This window comes from Staurois parvus, unplaced genomic scaffold (assembly GCF_062004578.1).
Source record: "Staurois parvus isolate SC_StPar_1 unplaced genomic scaffold, SC_StPar_1.0 ptg000077l, whole genome shotgun sequence".
In the NCBI taxonomy this organism is placed as follows: Eukaryota; Metazoa; Chordata; class Amphibia; order Anura; family Ranidae; genus Staurois; species Staurois parvus.
Genome location: NW_028317873.1, coordinates 663382 through 684154, shown reverse-complemented (window position 1 = coordinate 684154; position 20773 = coordinate 663382). Strand labels below are relative to the sequence as shown.

Genomic DNA, 20773 nt, shown 5'->3' with positions numbered 1-20773 from the left:
AGTAACAATTCTGTCTGTCCCTGAGTAACAATTCTCTGGCACTCAGTAACAATTCTGTCTGTCCCTGAGTAACAATTCTCTGGCACTCAGTAACAATTCTGTCTGTCCCTGAGTAACAATTCTCTGGCACTCAGTAACAATTCTGTCTGTCCCTGAGTAACAATTCTGTCTGTCCCTGAGAATGAATTCTGTGGCCCTAAGAATTCTCTGGCACTCAGTAACAATTCTGTCTGTCCCTGAGTAACAATTCTCTGGCACTCAGTAACAATTCTGTCTGTCCCTGAGTAAAAATTCTGTGGCCCTAATAACGTTTCTGTGGCCCTAAGTAACAATTCTCTGGCACTGAGTAACAATTCTGTCTGTCCCTGAGTATGAATTCTGTGGCCCTAACTAGCGTTTCTTTGTCCCTAAATAACGATTCTGTGGCCCTCATTAACAAGTCTGTGTCCCTGAGTAATGGTTCTCTGTCCCTAAGTAACTTCTCTCTGTCCCCAATTCTCGTTTCTGTGGCCCTAACTCTGTCCCTGTCCCTAGTACAGAGCGGTCTGCCTCTGTTCAATGACTGCAGGCAAATGAAGATTTCCAAAATGGCCGCTATATATACCTCGACCATTACACAGTGCTGGCTGGCTGGCTGCTGATTGGCTGATGCGATCACATGTCGTTGAGGAATGCATTATGGGGCAGCGCGCCTTGTCTGCGCGCCTTCCCCGACATCCCCGCTCCGTCGCCGCACATGTCAGCCGCCATTTTCGGAAAAATTTCGATTCGCGCGTCCGAATTAGGCTGTTTTTCGGATTCGGCACGAATCGAAATTTTTCCGATATTCGACTCGAATTCCACTTCGGATGCTTCGATTCGCTCATCTCTATTTATAACCAAAAATTATAATTTTTAAACATTTTTTTTTTTACATTTTTATTTTATTTTTTTTTATATTATTATTATTATTATTATTATTTTTTACATACTGTCACCCTAGCAGTACAGTGTCACCATGGTGACACTGTACTACTTGTGGGGGGTGATGAAGATTTTTTTTTTTTTTTCTTACACTGATTGCTTTTACACCCATATAGGATGTAAAAGCAATCATTTCTCTTTCTCTCTGTCTGCATTCTTGCAGTCATTGAGAAGTACTGTGTGAGCTGTGATTGGTCACAGCTTGTCACATGGTACAAGGCTGTTGTGAATAGCCTTGTACCATGTGACCTCTGTGATCATTCACAGATTTCACACGTAGTAAGCAATGATGTCACAAGTGACATCTTGCTTACTACTTTGCATGTGATCACTGATTGGCCAATCAGTGATCACATGATCGGGACCTCATAGAGAGGTCCCGTCCGACGATCGGTGTTTCACTGTGTCCGGAGGACACAGCGGGCACCAGATCGCGGTGGTGCGCGCTCCCAGGGAGCGCGCACAGCTAGAAAAGGCGGGTGCCATTTATGAACAGCAACCCGCCCCTGGACTGCCACCTCCCTGCCGTTTATAAACAGCAGGCGGACGGCAAGAGGTTAAGCCATGTTAACACGCATCAAGCGTTTTTTTCTGCCAAAACTCTGCTGCTCCTGGATGCACTGATAGGGTTGCCACCTCATCCCTTTAAAACCAATCACATATTAATGACACAGGTTCTGTGGCTGATTAAGGTGGTAATTAAACTCACTTATGCAGGCCATAGACGTGGGGAAAATCGGCCGTTTTTTTTTTTTTTTTTTAAATCGTAAATCGGTCGTTCAGACGGCCGATGTTGCCACTAATTAAAAAAAAAGTCAGCGGGTTTTAGTCCTGTCTGCGGCCATCAATTAATATAATAGCGGTGTCCCTGCATAGAGACCCGCTATTATATTTGACAGAAGAAATAGATTATGCAGAAGAAGAAGAAGAGAAACAACATTGTATCTATTTGTACTTGAATAGAAACATCTGTATCCGACACGCATACAAATAGATACAATGTTGCAACTTTTTTTCTTCTCTGTCTTCTTCTGCAAAATCTATTTCATCTTCTCCCCTTTTCTTCTATTCTTCTTGATATTCTATTTATTTTTCTCCTGCAAAATCTATTTCTTCTATTACTTCTTTTTCTTCATAGTCAATTTATTGTCAAATCGGTCAGAAGAACGGGCGATTTGACCATAAATTACCACAAAAATCGCCCGATCTAACAAATCGTCCCAGGATTTTCCAGCATGGCCGATTTTCAAAATCTCTTAAAATGAAGAAAAACAGCCGACATTTTGCCTCACTAATGGTACGAATATCGGCCGATTTTTTTTTTTATCGGGTGATAATTCGTCAAGAAAATCGGAAATCTATGGCCTGCATTAGTGCTTCATCTGCATCAACTTAGCTGTAGAACCTGTGTCATTAACCACTTGACCTCCAGAGGATTTACCCCCCCTTAATGACCACGCCTCTTTTTGCTACTCGGCGCTGCACTAATTCAACTGATAATTGCGCGGTCATGCAATGCTGCACGCAAACTAAATTTTTTTCACACAAATAGAGCTTTCTTTCGTTGGTATTTGATCACCTGTGCGCTTTTTATTTTTCACGGTATAAACAAAAAAAGGCCAATATTTTTTACTTTCAGCTATAAAAAATATATAGTAAACTCAAAGTTGGTTATAAATTTAGGCCAAAATGTATTCTGCTCCATGTTTTTGGTAAAAAAAATATCCCAATAAGTGTATATTGATTGCTTTGTGTGAAAGTTATAGCGTCTACAAACTATGGTATAGATACTGCAATTTACGCCATTTTTTTGCTATACAGCGCTGCGCTAGTTTAACGGACAATTGCGCGGTCATGCAATACAGTACATACATGAAATTAACATCCTTTCTTTCCCACAAATTGAGGTTTCTTTCGGTGGTATTTGATCGCCTGTGCGGTTTTTATTTTTTGTGCTATAAAAAAAAAGGCTGACAATTTTGAGGAAAAAAAACTAAATTTTGGACTTTTTGCTATAAAAAAAAAAAAAATTAAAAATCAAATTTAGTCATAAATTTCTGCCAAAATGCATTCTGCGACATGTCTTTGCTAAAAAAAAAAACCCCAATATGTGTAAATTAATTGGTGCCGCCGCCCTACCTGTCCCGCCGATCACGGCCACGGATGTCATTCACCGGGTCACAGCTGGTCGTTACCGGCTATGTACCGACGATTAGCAGCAATCACTGACAGAGAGCACAGCTGCAGTAGCTGTGCTTTCTGTCAGTTTCCTGACAGCTCCTGACATGCTGATTGGGAGAGAAGAGTTTATTTGTCCGGATCAGTGTGTCTCTGTGCAGTACACACCCCCGCCCCCTAGTAAAACACTCCCCTCACACAGATAACCCTTTCAGTGAATAATAAAGTTAACCCCTTCCTCCCCAGTGCCATTAGTACAGTGTCAGTGTTTTTTTTACACTGATCACTGTATTGGTGTCACTGGGGATGTCAGTGACCCCAAGTCAGTTCCCCCCCAGTGTCAGAATGTCTGACGTAGTCCCGCAGTGCCGCCATAAGTCGCTGATTGCCGCCATTATTAGTATAAAAAAATTTTTTAAATCCCAGTATCTTTCCTGCCATTTGTAAACACTATAACTTTTATGTAAACCAATTAATTTGCACGTATTGGGTTTTTTGTAGCAAAGACATGTCGCAGAATACATTTTGGCTGAAATTTATGACTAAATTAGATTTTTTAATTTTTTTTTACTGGACATGTTTTATAGCAAAATGTCCAAAATATAGTTTTGTTTCACCACAAAAACGGTGATATTTCGTGAACCTTTCGGCGAAACGTTCCACAAAGTAATAGCACACCAATCGGGAACAATCCGCACGTTTCGGTATATTACTGTCTATGTAGTGTAAAAACTGTGTGACGAATCATTTATCTGCTCGTCTATGGCCTGCCTTCCACTTACATGAGCTGCAGCAACAATCTGCTTTCAGCATAGAGATGTGCCTGTCTCTAGTAACAGTCTGATTCCTGTGTACTCCATTGTCAGACTTACAGCTATTACAAGACTTTATTACAAGCATCATAATGAATCATCTGTCAGACTTACGTGTCATCCTGGAAAAGGTTTTCAACATATTGACATTTCGCAATCAGGTATATGTAGATTCGCACGTATTTTCCAAGACGTTTAGAGTCATGTCAGACTGCAGAAGAAATTGCATGTAGCTAGAAAAGTGCTGTAATGTATCACTTCCCCTTTAAACTGTTCAAGTAATATCATTTAATAACATACAATGTTTCAAGGAAGTTCTCAAAAAAAGTGCAGTAAAAGTAGGTACCCGCACAGGGGTGGACTGACCATTTGGAAACTCGGGCAATGCCCAAGGGCCCGGGGTCAGGAGGGGGCCCCATGAGATGCCTCTGGTACCTTTTTCATAGGCTTTTTTGAGTTTGGGCAAGGACACAGGAGGCCCCATGATCCCCTATTGCCCAGGGGCCCCATGAGTTGTCAGTCCGCCCCTGGTCATGTGCAACATTTTTGTGTCCTGGGACTAGTGACTTTGGCCACTGTTTCTGGATGTATTGATTTCTCCTGTCCCTACTGTCCCACTCACACAGAAATACATGACTCTGCATTTTTTGCTTGTATCAGCCAGGCCATTAGGGCAAGGGGCCAGGTAATTATAAATACATGACTCTGCATTTTTGGTTGTAGCAGACAACATACAACAATGGAATTTTTGGTATTAAACCTCTGTTCTACCCAAACAAAATGGTGATGGCTAATTTACAGTAACGTACAAACTTTACTAGAGCATAACTCCGGACGTATGGGTGACAGAAAAATGCTGATACCATATTTGTAAACCAAAAGAAAAATTACATATGGAGCAGGTCAGAGCAGGTCTGTGACAAAAATTGTGTTGAACAGTGAATGATATCTTTGCATTATAGAAACATTTTTCCATAGACAATAATGCACCTGTTATATCCATAAAAAGAAAAAAAGCTCTCTACAGTTACAAACACAGCTTTTGCAAGAGGCCTTAAACTGTCTTTTATTTTCCTACTGCTGGTCCCCAAGCCACTAGCCAGCCCCCTCACTTGTTTGCAACCTCTTTAGCAAACCAGACTCCTGTGCATCCGCAGTCCCGGCTGGTGCTGTGTGCTTCCATAGACACACAGCGCTCAGCACACTACGTCCCTGCTGTCTCTTCCTCCCAGCAATTTGACTGATGAGCCTATGGTTCTCCTGCCCTCAGTACCCACCTACAGCACTCAGTAGATAGGGGAAGTAGTGCGGCTTGATGGGGGGCCAGCAGTGGTGACAACAGACCACAGGTAATTGTTTGGGGACAGGGAACACTGAAAGAAAAAAGCCTATGAAAAAGGTACCAGGGGCATCTCATGGGGCCCCCTACTGACCCGGGCCCTCGGGCAGTGCCCGAGTTTCCAAATGGTCAGTCCGCCCCTGGGCGGAGGTGAGAGTCTTCCCTGAAGAGATGAGTTTAGAGGGATTGACTAAAAGTGGACAGAGTAGACGATAGAGTTAAGGAGTTCCAGAAGGTGGGAGAGACTCTGGAGAAGTCCTGGAAATGAGCACGGGAGGAGGAGACAAGAACTAGAATGCAGGAGGTCTTGGGAGGAACTGAGAGAACAGTTTGGCTGATATTTTGAGACAAGATTAGTGATGTAGCTCGGGTCAGAGTTGTGAATGGCTTGTATGTTGTTGTTAATATTTTGAATTAAATTTGCTGGGCAATCGGAAGCTAATCCTATGAAAAAGGTACCAGGGGCACCTCATGGGGCCCCCTACTGACCCCGGGCCCTCAGGCAGTGCCCAAGTTTCCAAATGGTCAGTCCGCCCCTGCACATGACCCACTTGTGAAGTCGAAAAGAGTATATCTACCTCCACTCTATATAAAGTTGGGTCTTATGAAGAACTTTGTAAAATCGATGGATAGAAGTGGACTTGGATTTGCATATCTAAAAAAGACATTTCCAAGGATCAGTGAGTGAAGATCAAAGAAGGAATCTTTGTAGGGCCTGACATTAGGAAACTGATGAAAGATGAAAACTTTGCCGGTCAGTTGAATGAAACTGAAAGAGCTGCATGGGAGTCCTTTAAGACTGTTTGCCGCGACTTCTTGGGAAATAACAAGGCAGACAACTACGCAGAGTTAGTGGATACTCTACTGAAATCTTACCAGAAACTGGGATGTAACATGTCTTTGAAAATGCACTTCTTGGATTCACACCTGAATTTTTTCCTTGCAGGAGTGGTCAGCGGTGAACATCGGGAATGGGTTCATCAGGATATTTCAGAAATGGAAAATAGGTACCAGGGGAAGTGTAGCTCCAGTATGCTTGCAGACTATTGTTGGACCCTGAAGAGGGATGTTTCTGAGGCGCAACACAGCAGAAAATCATATACAAATGCCTTTTAGAAGACTACGTTACAATATACACCTATGTACGCATATTGTAAATATAACCAACATAATGTAAATTTCAACTGGATGTCACTCCAATACGTTACGTGATGGAGAATTTCTAGGAAGATATCTGAGTTTGCAACCAAAAGCAGAACTAGAATAACCCCAGTTCATTTCTGTGACAGAATTGTTTTTTATTTTGTATAACAATTCAGCTTTATAGCAGAGACCAATTGCATCTAATTTGCAAATGAACATTTACTAACCCATATATAGGAGATATGTGACATAAGTACTTGCTACAGTTAAAATACAGAGTGAACGTATGCTGTCGCCTTCATACACCCTCATCCATCAGGAACATCAGGATCAGAACCACAGACCCTCAGGCTACTTAGGCTCCCATGGAACAGTGAGGTGTCTTCAGGGCTGATTTGGCAAAATGACCAAAAATTGCCCACAAATTGGAGAGGTTCAGTTTAAGGAAGTGGAGCGACATCCAGTCTGATATGTCGCTCAGTAGGTGTGTGATTCGGGCAGAGACTGAGGGGGTGAGGTGGGGGGTTGAGAGGGGTTGGGCTCCGTTTCCGCCACCCCCCTCTGCCAATCCCTCCACTGGCTTCCGATTGCGCAACGGATCAAATTCAAAATCCTAACACTGACGTACAAAGCCGTCCACCATACTGCCCCGAACTACATCACTGACCTAATATCCAAGTACCGCCCAACACGCACACTCCGCTCCTCACAAGACCTCCTTCTCTCTAGTTCCCTGGTCTCCTCCTCCCATGCCCGCCTCCAGGACTTCTCCAGGGTGTCACCCATCCTCTGGAACTCCCTGCCCCAACCCATCAGATCATCACCTACTCTCCTCTCCTCTAGGCACACCCTGAAAACCCATCTCTTCAGGGAAGCCTAGACCACCCCCTGCTAACTTGCCGACCTCCTCCACTCTTCCTACCACTTCATCCCCCACAGCTATCTCCTCCTGTGCCACCATCCCCTCCCTCCTAGATTGTAAGCTTGAAAGAGCAGGGCCCTCGATCCCCTCATGTTTTGCATTGTATTGGTATTGTTCTGTCACCCTTTGTAATGTACAGCGCTGAGTGAACTATCGGCGCTTTATAAATACTGTATAATAATAATAATAATATACAAGCCAGAGGGTGGAACAAGCCCACCTTTTAGTTACACAAAGCCACAGGTTTTCATTATGAACCCTTACAATCTTCTAGCCGCTGCCGTCCTGACAACCAATTACATCATCAGTTGATAAGGAGCCTGTTGGTTACTTGCATGGTATCCTTGCTTGACCCTCTCCTGCCCCTCTCCATCAGCTCTGGGGTCACATTAGCTCAGTGATGGAGAAAAACTGAGTGAGAAGAGAAACAGTGGAATACTAGTCAGTACCAGTGTGCAAAAAGTGTATTTGCTTTGGAAAAATAAATCATCTCTGACATTGGGTGTCCTACATGTGTGGATGCTGCTGCGTTCTATGAAACTATTAGAACAACTTTTACATTTTAGAATGGGGTGCCTCAGGACTGTCCAAAATATTAAAGGGTGCCTTGACTGTTGAGAAACACTTGGCTAGACTATCCAAATATTGCTGCCAACAACAAAAAGTAATAAAGTTGTGTAAGTGATACAATGTCAGTTTTGAGACCATCTTTATATGCCAAACAGCACATTGTAATGAGTACAGTACTGATATTTATTACTTTTTATTGTAAGGCATGACTTAGTATCACTTTTATGGCTCATTTACATAGAGATATTATTGCCACAGATCATTCTTCACAGGTGGCCAGCAGGTAATATTACACCTCCTCATTGCCTGTTTTAACCCTTAAAACACCTAGCCACTGGGTTGAAACCGCATGCATTGCATGGGGTGGGTGGTGATACGGCCTGCTGAATGTGACATGCTGTTTAGTTTTTCCCACAACGCATGTACGGTCCTGAGTCACTGCATTTCTGTGTGGGGAGGGGTGGGGTAAAACTGCGACTCTCCCCAGTTGCTTGTTTGAACAAGCCCTAAAACAAAAGAAAGAAATAAGTTTAGCAAGAAAATATACATCATATAATCTACTATATACAGTATATCATTAAAGATCACTGCTGAATTCTTTGGAGTATATATATATAATTTTTTTTTTCTCAGGGAATAGGTGCAGGTACCCCACCTTCTGAGTCACTCCTCGACCCTACCAGCTACCCACCTCTGAGCCCTGTCCCTTAGTCCCAACCCTACCCACATACCAATACCGCCCCTTTTAGGGACTTCAGAACCAGGTATAATTTTTTGGTGCTAAGTGATTTGCATAAAATGTGTAAATGATAACAAAAAGTAGTAAAATAGATCCTCTTCAGCCAGAAACAATAGATCCCCCAAGCAGCAGTAGACCAACCCAACAACAACAGACCTCGAAGAAACAATAGGCCCTCCCATCAACAATAGATTCCCCTGGCAACAATGGACCCCCTGCAATAACAATAGATCTTCCAGCAACCAGCATCAATAGAATTTATAGCAGCCAACAACAGATCATCCTCTAAACAGTTGACCCCCCCCCAGCAACATAAGTCTCCCCAGCAACAATAGATCAGAAGGTGCCATCACATTCCCCCACGTTCCCGCTGAAAAAAAAAATATATATATACACTGCTCAAAAAATAAAGGAACGCTTTTTAATCAGAGTATAGCATCAAGTCAAGTAAACTCCTGGGATATTGATCTGGTCAGTTAAGTAGCAGAGGGGGTTGTTAATCAGTTTCAGCTGCTTTGGTGTTAATGAAATTAACAACAGGTGCACTAGATGGGCAACAATGAGACAACCCCCAAAAACAAGAATGCTTTTACAGGTGGAGGCCACTGACATTTTTTTCCCTACTCATCTTTTCTGACTGTATTTCACTAGTTTTGCATTTGGCTAGGATCAGTGTCACTACTGGTAGCATGAGGCCATACCTGGACCCTACAGAGGTTGCACAGGCAGTCCCACTCCTCCAGGATGGCACATCAATACGTGCCATTGCCAGAAGGTTTGCTGTGTCTCCCAGCACAGTCTCAAGAGCATGGAGGAGATTCCAGGAGACAGGAAGTTACTCTAGGAGAGCTGGACAGGGCCATAGAAGGTCCTTAACCCATCAGCAGGACCAGTATCTGCTCCTTTGTGCAAGGAGGAACAGGATGAGCACTGCCAGAGCCCTACAAAATGACCTCCAGAAGGCCACTGGTGTGAATGTTTCTGACCAAACATTCAGAAACAGACTTCATGAGGGTGGCTTGAGGGCCCGATGTCTTCTAGTGGGCCATGTGCTCACTGCCTGGCACCATAGAGCTTGATTGACATTTGCCACTGATCACCATAATTGAGAGGTCCTGTGTTTTTCACAGATGAGAGCAGGTTCACCCTGAGCACATGTGACAGACGTGAAAGGGTCTGGAGAAGCCATGGAGAACTTTATGCTGCCTGTAACATCGTTCTGCATGACTGTTTTGGTGGTGGGTCAGTGATGGTCTGGGGAGGCATATCCATGGAGGGACGCACAGACCTCTACAGGCTAGAAAATGGCAGCCTGACTGCCATTAGGTATTGGGATGAAATCCTTGGACCAGGGACGGACTGACCATTTGGAAACTCGGGCACTGCCCGAGGGCCCGGGGTCAGTAGGGGACCCATGAGATGCCCCTGGTACCTTTTTCATAGGCTTTTTTGAGTTTGGGCAAGGACACAGGGGCCCCATGATCCCCTATTGCCCGGGGGCCCCATGAGTTGTCAGTCCACCCCTGCCTTGGACCCAGTGTCATACCCTACACTGGTGCAGTGGGTCCTGGGTTCCTCTTGGTGCACAACAATGCCTGGCCTCATGTGGTGAGAGTATGCAGGCAGTTCCTGGAGGATGAGTGAATTGATACCATTGAATGGCCCCCATGCTCGCCAGACCTAAATCCAATAGAACACCTCTGGGATGTCATGTTTCGGTCCATCCAACACCAGGTTGCACTTCAGACTGTCCAGCAGCTCAGTGATGCCCTGGTCCAGATCTGGGGGGAAATACCCCAGGACACCATCCATCGTCTTATTAGGAACATTCCCCGACGTTGTCAGGCATGCATACAAGCACATGGGGGCCATACAAACTACTGAGGACCATTTTGAGTTGCTGCAATGAAATTTCAGCAAAATGGACTCGCCTGCTGTGTCATTTTTCACTTTGATTTTTGGGGTGTCTTTGAATTCAGTCCTCTGTAGGTCAATAATTTTCATTTCCATCAAACAATGGGGCATCCTTACGTTCCTAACACATTACCCCGTCCATATCAGTGTAGATATCCAGCATGAGATTTTCCCCCATTGAGATCTGATGTGTTCTCAAAGTGTTCCTTTAATTTTTTGGAGCAGTGTGTGTGTATATATACAGGGGTAGACTGACAACTCATGGGGCCACTGGGCAATAGGGGATCATGGGGCCCCTGTGTCCTTGCCCAAACTCAAAAAAGCCTATGAAAAAGGTACCAGTGGCATCTCATGGGGCCCCCTACTGACCCCGGGCCCTCGGGCAGTGCCTGAGCAGGGGCGGACTGACCATTTGGAAACTCGGGCACTGCCCGAGGGCCCGGGGTCAGTAGGGGGCCCCATGAGATGCCCCTGGTACCTTTTTCATAGGCTTTTTTGAGTTTGGGCAAGGACACAGGGGCCCCATGATCCCCTATTGCCTGGGGGCCCCATGATCCCCTATTGCCCGGGAGCCCCATGGGGAGCCCCATGAGTTGTCAGTCCTCCCCTGGTACAGACTGCTTTGTTCTGGTTGTCATGTAGTAACATAAAGCTGCAATCAGTTGACGTTCAGTGATGCTTCCACCATAATGAGCGTCTATGAGGAAAGGTCGCCGCCGCCTATTTCCCGTCCAATCCTCCGGCCCTTCTACACAAACTCAGGAACTGACTCAATGGTCCCACCACCCATCCGCATACAGGGACATGGAATGGGCTGGGAGTGTGGTGACAGGGGGGCGGGGCTGTGATCACACGTCATGACACACAGGTGGGGGATCCTATGTCATGCCGGGTATGTTCAGGTATACGATAAATCACGTGACTCGGGAAGAAAAGTGTCAGGGAGTGACATCACGGTGGGTGTGTCATTTATCAATGGGCGTGGGAGGGGACTGTACTACGAGCCTGTATACAGATACAGTGTACTTCATCTCCAGGTCTGCCTCCCTCTACACAAGGTCATAGCTGGGGCAGTGCTGCTTCTGGACATACAGCGGAGGTAAGAGAACATGTGATGGTTCATGTATGTATTTATCACTGACTCATGGTGTACATGATGTGGTCCTAGTGTCCTTCTGGGCAGTATATTATATGGATGGATGGAGGGAGGTGCACAGTATATTATATGGATGGAGGGATGGATGGAGGGAGGTGCACAGTATATTATATGGATGGATGGAGGGAGGTGCACAGTATATTATATGGATGGATGGAGGGATGGATGGAGGGAGGTGCACAGTATATTATATGGATGGATGGAGGGAGGTGCACAGTATATTATATGGATGGAGGGATGGATGGAGGGAGGGAGGTGCACAGTATATTATACGGATGGATGGAGGGAGGTGCACAGTATATTATACGGATGGATGGAGGTGCACAGTATATTATATGGATGGATGGAGGGAGGTGCACAGTATATTATATGGATGGATGGAGGGAGGTGCACAGTATATTATATGGATGGAGGGAGGTGCACAGTATATTATATGGATGGAGGTGCACAGTATATTATATGGATGGATGGAGGTGCACAGTATATTATATGGATGGATGGAGGGAGGTGCACAGTATATTATATGGATGGAGGGAGGTGCACAGTATATTATATGGATGGAGGGAGGTGCACAGTATATTATATGGATGGATGGAGGTGCATAGTATATTATATGGATGGAGGGAGGTGCACAGTATATTATATGGATGGATGGAGGTGCACAGTATATTATATGGATGGAGGGAGGTGCATAGTATATTATATGGATGGAGGGAGGTGCACAGTATATTATATGGATGGATGGAGGTGCACAGTATATTATATGGATGGAGGGAGGTGCACAGTATATTATATGGATGGATGGAGGGAGGTGCACAGTATATTATATGGATGGATGGAGGGAGGTGCACAGTATATTATATGGATGGATGGAGGGAGGTGCACAGTATATTATATGGATGGAGGGAGGTGCACAGTATATTATATGGATGGATGGAGGTGCATAGTATATTATATGGATGGAGGGAGGTGCACAGTATATTATATGGATGGAGGGAGGTGCACAGTATATTATATGGATGGATGGAGGGATGGATGGAGGGAGGTGCACAGTATATTATATGGATGGATGGAGGGATGGATGGAGGGAGGTGCACAGTATATTATATGGATGGATGGAGGGAGGTGCACAGTATATTATATGGATGGATGGAGGGATGGATGGAGGGAGGGAGGTGCACAGTATATTATACGGATGGATGGAGGGAGGTGCACAGTATATTATACGGATGGATGGAGGGAGGTGCACAGTATATTATATGGATGGAGGGAGGTGCACAGTATATTATATGGATGGAGGGAGGTGCACAGTATATTATATGGATGGAGGGAGGTGCACAGTATATTATATGGATGGATGGAGGGAGGTGCACAGTATATTATATGGATGGATGAAGGGAGGTGCACAGTATATTATATGGATGGAGGTGCACAGTATATTATATGGATGGAGGGAGGTGCACAGTATATTATATGGATGGAGGGAGGTGCACAGTATATTATATGGATGGATGGAGGTGCATAGTATATTATATGGATGGAGGGAGGTGCACAGTATATTATATGGATGGATGGAGGGAGGTGCACAGTATATTATATGGATGGATGGAGGGAGGTGCACAGTATATTATATGGATGGAGGGAGGGAGGTGCACAGTATATTATATGAATGGATGGAGGGAGGTGCACAGTATATTATATGGATGGAGGGAGGTGCACAGTATATTATATGGATGGATGGATGGAGGTGCACAGTATATTATATGGATGGAGGGAGGTGCACAGTATATTATATGGATGGATGGATGGAGGTGCACAGTATATTATATGGATGGAGGGAGGGAGGTGCACAGTATATTATATGAATGGATGGAGGGAGGTGCACAGTATATTATATGGATGGATGGATGGAGGTGCACAGTATATTATATGGATGGAGGGAGGTGCACAGTATATTATATGGATGGATGGAGGGAGGTGCACAGTATATTATATGGATGGAGGGAGGTGCACAGTATATAATATGGATGGATGGAGGTGCACAGTATATTATATGGATGGAGGGAGGTGCACAGTATATAATATGGATGGATGGAGGTGCACAGTATATTATATGGATGGATGGAGGTGCACAGTATATTATATGGATGGATGGAGGTGCACAGTATATTATATGGATGGATGGAGGTGCACAGTATATTATATGGATGGAGGGAGGTGCACAGTATATTATATGGATGGATGGATGGAGGGAGGGAGGTGCACAGTATATTATATGGATGGAGGGAGGGAGGTGCACAGTATATTATATGGATGGAGGGAGGGAGGTGCACAGTATATTCTATGAATGGATGGAGGGAGGTGCACAGTATATTATATGGATGGAGGGAGGTGCACAGTATATTATATGGATGGATGGATGGAGGGAGGGAGGTGCACAGTATATTATATGGATGGAGGGAGGGAGGTGCACAGTATATTATATGGATGGAGGGAGGGAGGTGCACAGTATATTCTATGAATGGATGGAGGGAGGTGCACAGTATATTATATGGATGGATGGATGGAGGTGCACAGTATATTATATGGATGGATGGATGGAGGGAGGTGCACAGTATATTATATGGATGGATGGATGGATGGAGGTGCACAGTATATTATATGGATGGATGGAGGTGCACAGTATATTATATGAATGGATGGAGGGAGGTGCACAGTATATTATATGGATGGATGGAGGGATGTGCACAGTATATTATATGGATGGATGGATGGATGGAGGTGCACAGTATATTATATGGATGGATGGAGGTGCACAGTATATTATATGAATGGATGGAGGGAGGTGCACAGTATATTATATGGATGGATGGATGGAGGTGCATAGTACAGTTGCAAGAAGAAGTATGTGAACCCCTTGGGATTACGTGGCGTTTTGCATGAATTGGGCATAAAATGTGCTCTGAACGTCATCTAAGTCACAACAATAGAAGAACACAGTCTGCTGAACATAATACTACGCAAACATTAGATGTTGCCATGGTTTAATTGCACATAACATGTAAACATTCACAGTGCAGGGAGGAAAAAGTATGTGAACCTTTGGACTTAATAACTGGTTGACCCTCCTTTGGCAGTAATAACCTCAACCAAACGTTTCCTGTAGTTGCAGATCAGACCTGCACAACGATCTGGAGTCATTTTGGACCACTCCTCTTCACAAAACTGTTTCAGTGTAGCAATATTCTTGGGATGTCTGGTGTGAATCGCTCTCTTAAGGTCATGCCACAGCATTTCAATTGGGTTGAGGTCAGGACTCTGACTGGGCCACTCCAGAAGGCGTATTCTGTGCTGTTGCAGCCATTGTTCTGTTGAATTACTTGTATGCTTTGGGTCATTGTCCTGTTGCATCACCCATCCTCTGCGGAGCTTCAGTTGGTGGACAGATGGTCGTACAATTTCCTGCAAAATGTCTTGATAAACTCTGGAATTCATTTTCCCATCAATGACAACAATCCGTCCAGGCCCTGAGGCAGCAAAGCAGCCCCAAACCATGATGCTCCCTCCGCCATGTTTTACAGTGGGGATGAGGTTTTGATGTTGTTGTGCTGTGCCTTTTTTCTCCACACATAGTGTTGTGTGTTCTTCCCAAACAACTCAATCTTGGTTTCATCTGTCCACAGTATATTTTGCCAGTAGTGCTGTGGAACATCCAGGTGCTCTTTTGCAAACTTCAAACGTGCTGCAATCTTCTTTTTGGACAGCAATGGCTTCCTCCGTGGTGTCCTCCCATGTACTCCATTCTTGTTTAATGTTTTCCTTATTGTAGATGTGTCAACAAAAATGTTAGCATGTGCCAGAGATTTCTGTAGGTCTTTAGCTGACACTCTGGGATTCTTCTTTACCTCATGCAGCATTCTGCGCTGTGCTCTTGCAGTCATTTTTACAGGACGACCACGCCTAGAGAGAGTAGCAACAGTGCTAAACTTTCTCCATTTGTAGACAGTCTGTCTTACCGTGGACACATGAACATCAAGGCTTTTGGAAATACTTTTGTAACCCTTTCCAGCTTCATGCTAGTCAACAATTCTTGATCGTAGGTCTTCTGAGAGCTCTTTTCTGCGAGGCATGGTTCACATCAGACAGTGCTTCTTGAAACCAGTAAACCCAAAACAGGTGTGTGTTTTTTAAGGGCAGGACAGCTGTCAGCAACACATCCAATATCATCACACTGATTGGAGTCAAGGTTGGCTCACTCCTGGCTCCAATTAGCTCTGGGAGAAGTCATTAAGCTAGGGCCTCACATACTTTTTCCTCCCTGCACTGTGAATGTTTACATGTTATGTGCAATTAAACTATGGCAACATCTAATGTTTGTGTAGTATTATGTTCAGCAGACTGTGTTCTTCTATTGTTGTGACTTAGATGACGTTCAGAGCACATTTTATGCCCAATTCATGCAAAACGCCACGTAATCCCAAGGGGTTCGCATACTTTTTCTTGCAACTGTATATTATATGGATGGATGGAGGTGCACAGTATATTATATGGATGGATGGAGGGAGGTGCACAGTATATTATATGGATGGATGGAGGGAGGTGCACAGTATATTATATGGATGGAGGGAGGTGCACAGTATATTATATGGATGGATGGAGGGAGGTGCACAGTATATTATATGGATGGATGGAGGGAGGTGCACAGTATATTATAAGGGGTGTTACAGACAGTGAGGGGGATTTATCAAAACTGGAGCAGCCCAATCAGCTACTAGCTTTCATTTTCAAAGCTTAACTGAACAAGCTGAAGATAGAAGCTGATTGGTTACCATGCACATCTGCTCCAGTTTTGGTAAATATAGAGCTCAGGGGCCAGTTTGCACCAGAACGTGATACAGCAAACCCGTGTTCCGTGCGCATTTCCTGCACTGCATTCGCAACACACTGCACTTGTGATCGGCAGCAGGTAGGTGTCAGTGTAATTCTAACAACACCCCAAACACAGGTTGCAAACACAGCGCGTTTGCCTGTACCAGATCACATGGTACAGAAGTGCCTTACTATCTGGTTGCTGTGCCCCTTGTAAAGTAGCGCATGCACTACTTTTGCTGCAGTCCGGTGCGATTTTAGCCCATCCAAATGAATGAACAGGGGCGGACTGACAACTCATGGGGCCCCCGGGCAATAGGGGATCATGGGGTCCCTGTGCCCTTGCCCAAACCCAAAATACCTATGAAAAAGGTACCAGGGGCATCTCATGGGGCCCCCTACTAACCCCGGGCCCTTGGGTAGTGCCCAAATTTCCAAATGGTCAGTCCGTCCCTGGGCTGAAATCATACTACACTAGATCACATGTGTAAATGGCCTGAAATTGCACTACACCTGGATCCAGAGGTGTCCCTAGGCAGGTGCGGACCGCATCGAGTGACACCTACTACATGGGGTGACACCGGACCAGCTCCACGAAAAGGTAAATTGTAAAACAAGCCGATGATCTCCACAGGGTGGATCGGATCTGCGGATTGAGCATAACGGAGTCTGATCCATTATGCTCCCCAATGCGCAGATCCGATCCATCCTGCGGGGATCATCAACTTGCTTTACAACTTACCTTTTCGTGGAGCGGGTCCGGTGTCACCCCGTATAGGCTGCATGCCGATGATCCCCGCAGAATGGATCAGATCTGTGGATTGGGGAGCATAATGGATTGGACTCCGATCCATTATGCTCAATCTACAGATCCCATCCATCCTGCGGGGATCGTCAGCATGCAGCCTATACGGGGTGACACCGGACCCGCTCCACGAAAAGGTAAGTTGTAAAGCAAGCCGACGATCCCCGCAGGATGGATCGGATCTGCGGATTGGGGAGCATAATGGATCGGACTCCGATCCATTATGCTCCATCCGCAGCTCCGATCCATTCTGCGGGGATCGTCGGAGGGGGTGTCACCAAGTGTTATTGCACCGGATGACACCAACCCTAGAGACACCCCTGCCTGGATCACATGTGAATCACACAGGAGCGTACAATGTTGGTAACGTGTTTGTAGATTTGGCTTACAATTCATATTCTGCAGTTTGCATAGTCATCTGATGTGCAGACACAAGTGAAGCTGCAAATATAGGTGGAGGATGGGAGGTTGAGTTGCTTGCTGCTTGGTGATGAAAACTCTCTGGAGAAGTTATTAAAACTGGAGCACACAGAATATGGAGCAGTTCTGCATAGTAGCCAATCATCTTCTACCTTCAACTTGTTCAATTAGGCCCCTTTCACAAGGGCGATCTGCTTAGGTCAGCTTAGCAGTTTTTCAGGAGGGGCCTAATCCAGATGATCCATGGATCCCTATGGACCAGCGAGTATAAATGGACCGCCTACACCTGCCTACCTCCAATCCAATCCGGTCTGCTAGAAAAAAAATGGAAGGAAATGCCTAGGTCCTGGGGTGGACTGACAACTCATGGGGCCCCCAGGCAATAGGGGATCAGATGATCCATGGATCCCTATGGACCAGCGAGTATAAATGGACCGCCTACACTTGCCTACCTCCGATCCGGTCTGCTAGAAAAAAAATGGAAGGAAATGCCTAGGTCCAGGGGTGGACTGACAACTCATGGGGCCCCCGGGCAATAGGGGATCATGGGGCCCCTGTGTCCTTTCCCAAACTTAAAAAAGCCTATGAAAAAGGTACCAGGGGCATCTCACGGGGCCCCCTACTGACCCTGGGCCCTCGGGCAGTTTCCAAATGGTCAGTCCGCCCCTGCCTAGGTCAGAGGTGTCCAACCTTTTGACCTTCCTGGGCCACATTAGAAGAAGAGGAATTGTCTTGGGCCACACATAAAATACAATAACAAGGAGCTGATGAGCAAGAAAAGTCAGGCAGATCACAAGTTAACGATCACTGATATAGATGATCTGAGTAATAAAATTTCTTTATTTTGTAATATTTTTATTATAAAAGTAAAAGAGGCCAACATGAAACTAGTGCAATATTTGATATGGTTTTTGATAAATGAACGCATCAATATCCGGTTCGATGGATGTAGTAGCAATTCTCAATTGAACTCTCAAGGTGCTTATCATATATCTTGGTTCTAATCAGGGTGGATTTGATTTAAATCAAACTGATTTAAATTACGATTTAAATCACGATTTAAATCACTAGTCAGTAAGGCTTGATGTAAATCCTAGTTTTCTACATAAAGACTAATTCTTGCTGGTATAACTTTAATATACAAGTAGATGAAGATTTTTAGAATAACAACTTTTCATATTAGTTTTTTTATCCCCAGTTTAATAGGTTAATCATTCATATTTGGACAACTTTTCTGTTGTACTTAGGAAGGAGAAAAATAATCATTACCTTAATAATAACAATTTAAATAGATTTATTCAACTGAAACAATAACATTCCAGCATATGTGATTTGCTTAAACATCCATGTTTGGTAACTAATTTGGCTAAACAAAATATATATATTTGAAGAAACTTAGACTGTCAGCCCCTTCCTCCTCACACTTCGTTTCACTTTCTTCTTGTGCAGATCTATTCCACTCCAAACAATCAGAAAAATATTGTTTCTATTCTATTCACTGAACTTCTTGATACTTAGCACTGAAGGGGTTGATTCTGTATTCATAGGTTTGTAGAAGTTAGGATGAAGGTCTTTTTCTTAACTCTGTTCATGTTATAACATTTTTGCTGTGAAGAAGAGGCATGTGATCTCCGCTGAGTCAAATTCAGTTTTGAGAACTGCAAAAGTAAACCAATCATCTGTGATAATATCTTGTAGGCAGAGAAACTGCCCAATAATCTTACAGAAACCTCTGGAAGAGCATGACATTGTGAATGGATTCATGGAATTTATTTACCAAAAAAATTAAACATATACAGCCTTATTCTACATAATTAAAAAACTAATCTTTATTTCATGATGGAATAATCTTTGGATGGTATTATATTTTTCTCAAAAAGCATTTTATTTAAAAAAATCTGATTTAAATTAAAAAAAATCCGATTTAAATAAAAAAATCAGATTTTTTTGATTTTTTAAAAAAATCATTGATTTTTATCCACCCTGGTTCTAATGTCACCAAAACTTTTCTTTGGGAAGATGCGCAGGAGGGCACATTGTGGGAGGACATCATAGGACGCCCTCCCAGAACTGGACAACCGTGCTGTAGCCATCATTCAGCTATAGCCCGGTTGTCAAGCGCTTAAGTAAGTTGACAATTTTGTTTTGGCCGTCTTGAGCTGCATGTGGCCCGCGGGCCACAGGTTGGACACCCCTGATCAAGGTAGATTGGATCAGAGGGCAGTCAAGTGTAAAGGGACATTGGTATCCGTTTAGTCCTGGCCGCCCATAGAGCAAAGTTGGCTCTGTCCGTGTCCACTCTGCATACCTGTCATCCGACCACTCTGCTCTGATCAGCAGGATCAGCGGAAAGATCCCCTGCTGAGCAAAGCAGATTCCTCCCTGTGTTAAAAGGGCTTTAGTCTTTGAAAACAAAGGATAGGATCTGATTGGTTGCCATGCATTGCTGCTCCAAATTTTGTCTGTTCCAGTTTTGATAAATTATTATTATACAGGATTTATATAGCACCAACAGTTTTCACTTTGCAATATTAAGGGAGACAGTACAGCAACAATACAATTCAATACAAGAGGGCAAGGGGGGCCCTGCTCCTGAGAGGTCACAATCTAATAGGGAGGGGCAAGTGGAACAAAAGGTAATACCTGTGGAGGATGACCTGATGGGAGAAACAAAAGATTTGATTAGGTGGAGGCAGGGGCGGACTGATAACTCATGGAGCCCCCGGGCAATAGGGGATCATGGGGCCCCTGTGTCCTTGCCCAAACTCAAAAAAGCCTATGAAAAAGGTTCCAGGGGCATCTCATGGGGCCCCCTACTGACCCCGGGCCCTCGGGCAGTGCCCGAGTTTCCAAATGGTCAGTCTGCCCCTGGGTGGAGGTCAGATAGGCTTCCCTGAAGAGATGAGTTTAGAGGGATTGACTAAAAGTGGACAGAGTAGACGA

General features: G+C 44.5%; 1 protein-coding gene across 1 annotated transcript in view; it reads left to right on the top strand.

Annotated features, from left to right (window-relative positions):
* Positions 1-11528: 11528 nt before the first annotated feature.
* The window catches only part of UPP1 (uridine phosphorylase 1), an 87216-nt gene continuing 77971 nt past the window's right edge, over positions 11529-20773 (top strand). Inside the window, exon 1 of the mRNA XM_089669438.1 lies at positions 11529-11679. The gene's annotated coding sequence lies outside the window, so the exon portion shown is untranslated. The remainder of the gene's footprint in view (positions 11680-20773) is intronic.